Source organism: Gavialis gangeticus, unplaced genomic scaffold (genome assembly GCF_001723915.1).
Source record: "Gavialis gangeticus isolate Ggan-Ray unplaced genomic scaffold, GavGan_comp1, whole genome shotgun sequence".
NCBI classification, from domain to species: Eukaryota; Metazoa; Chordata; order Crocodylia; family Gavialidae; genus Gavialis; species Gavialis gangeticus.
In genome coordinates, this window is record NW_017729006.1 from 33,715,362 (window position 1) to 33,718,089 (window position 2,728).

Here is a 2,728-nt window from a genome sequence, read left to right on the forward strand (position 1 = left end):
GCATCTCCAAGCAAGCAGGGAGACCCAGGAGCTGTGGCAAGTCCTGCTGGTTGCCCCGTGTGAGTCTTGCTGGAGGCTGCGAGACACCCACCTGGACCTGATGCAGCAGTGGCTCATCATGGCATGTGCCCTCATGGCCACGAGCCACCAGCCAGCTGTCACGTGCATGGCCACCAAGGGTACCTTGCGTCCACCATGCATGTGCGTGTGCATGCATGTCCCAGACACCTGTGCTCCGTGTGTGGGCCTGTGTCTTGGGTGCCCGCATTCCCCACAGTGATGTTGGTGGCCCCAGCCTCACTCAACAGCAAGCTGTCCAGATCTGTGAAGCCCTATCAGTCTAGCTCTTCACCTCTGTGGACTGGGAGCCCTCCCTGGATGGATGGGCTGGGCAGCTTTGAGTACCCCACCCTGGCAGCAGCCCATGGGTCTCCAGCCGCAGACTCCTCTGGCCCTGCATCATGGGCAACATTGCCCACAACCCAGGCTCCTGGGCATTGTCTCCCTTCCCCTCTGCCTTCCCAGCCCTCCCCAAGGGCACACACTGGGGTGCAGGGAATGCAGCCCAAAGAAGAGACTTGCCTCATTTTAATCAAATGTTGAAGCTGCCAAACTTTTAGTGTGTTTATGAAACAAAAATGATGGACTGTTGCCTGCTCTGCAACTTGAAACCATCTTCTCAGTTAACAGTGAAAGAGTGGGGATAGGCCCTGGCTGCACTGTGGTTATACCATTGAGGAGTGGAGGGAGGGAAGGTGGGAAGCCGTGGGGGCTCAACTTAACAAACACAAAACCTTGAGGCAGCCGGCGGAATGCCACATGAGAAACTGATGCCCTTCAGTTTAATTAAATGTTGCAGCTGCCAAACTTTTCATGTGCACAATAAAGAAAAACTGTGGCGCTTTGCCCATTGCAGAGCTTCGACCCAATCCTGGGCTTGGACGGCGTGTTCAAGTGCTGCAGCAGTGCAGGTGTAAGCTGTCATTCAGCCTGCCCGTTCCCACCTTCACATCAAGGGTCCCATTTGGTCCTCATTTGGCCAGCTCCATCTATGCACATCTCATGTGATCTGCATGTGTCCAGCTGACAATCCTGGATCTAGCATCACAGCCTTCACAGCCGGGCCTGCCATACACAAATGCAGAGTCTGCAGACAAGGGAGACACCGAAGGACCTATAGAAAGTCCCCTGTCTGGACCCTTTCTCTCCATCCTGGGGCTGGAAACCACATAGCTGCTCGCAACCTGGCACTGACCACGCTGTGAAATGCCTGCGTTCCACCTCCCAGCTGGAAAACCTGGATGCCTGGGTTCCTCCTGTGGGAGTCAGGATGCCTGGGAACCCAAGGGTCTGGGCCTGGAGAGATGAGTCTTCTCCAGTTCCAGAAGGAGAGGCAGGGAGGGAGTGTGGGGGAGGAGTTTTGTTAGGGGGAATTTTTCCCATTCCCACTGCGCCTTATATACGTAGATACTCCGCCAAATAGCACTGTGGTGATGGTACCCAGAGGCATGCCAGCAAAAACCTGCAGTTGCAACTGTTGGTTATATTTTAATTGTGGGGCTCAAAAAAAGTTTTCAGCATCTTTCAGTGTCTGTTTGGGTGCTGGTCTGCATCAAGTGCTTCTGTATCAATGCACTGGCCTTTCTCAGAAAACCTATGGGACTCTGAGGGATGGGGTGGTCAGTTGTTAATTAACCAGATTTATGGTCACACTCAATATAACAGATTAATAAGCCCCCAACAACAGCCAAGTGCACCGATCCTGGCGCATAAGCTTTGTTGCAGGCTAGTGGCATGGAGATTGGGTGTGGAAGGTATCTGAAAGGAATGAGGTAAGTGGGGAGCATCAGTAAATCAGCATTATCACTCTTCCACCTGGACAATTGTTGAGCCAAGTGCACGCTGAATATCAGAATAGGCAACCGCACCCTTCCCATGACTATACCCCAAGCAACCAAGGAGTCGCATTAGACCATTCCCTCACCTATAAACATCACATTCATGTGATCAGCAACAAAGTCTCTGAACAGGTAGCTGTCTTAAAACATTTAGCCAGCACAACATGGGCTGCCAACTTCAAAGTGCTCTGAACCATTGCACTTACAGACTAGGGACAGACATTACACATAAACCAGTTTAAGTGATCAGAAACTGGTTGAAACCTGTAACTGAACAGACATTCACAGTGCACATAAACCAGTTTCAAAATGGCCAAAACCAGTTTGAGGTAAACCTGGTTAAATGTAGTATCAGACTTAACTGATTTGACTCAAACTGTTTTATTCAATGTCTGTCCCAGACCCCTTCCTGGTTTAACTTAAACCAGAGTCTTCCATGCTCTCTGGGTTGGGCTCCCTGCTCTAGCACAGCTGGGCTGGCCCCACCTCTCTGCTCCCCAGCAGGAGCAGGGAGAGGCATGGGCATGGGTCTGGCCACAGAGGAGTTTAATTCCCCACTCCCTGTCCTACTGGAAGGGACCCGAGCAGAGTCTGCCAGGCGCGCCCCACTTGGTGCTGCAGCAGTGGGGCATCATGGCCCCTGAGGCAGAGAGGGGCAGGGAGGAGGGTTAGTCTCCCCTCTACCCCCACTGGCTGCCAGGTCTGCCCACAACCACACTCACTCCCTGTGGTAGAATAAGCCCCCTGCTGTCCCCTCCACAGGGCACTGGAGGGACAGGGAATAACCCTCATTCCTGCGCCCTGCAAAGTTTCCTGCCAGCCAGTGTGTG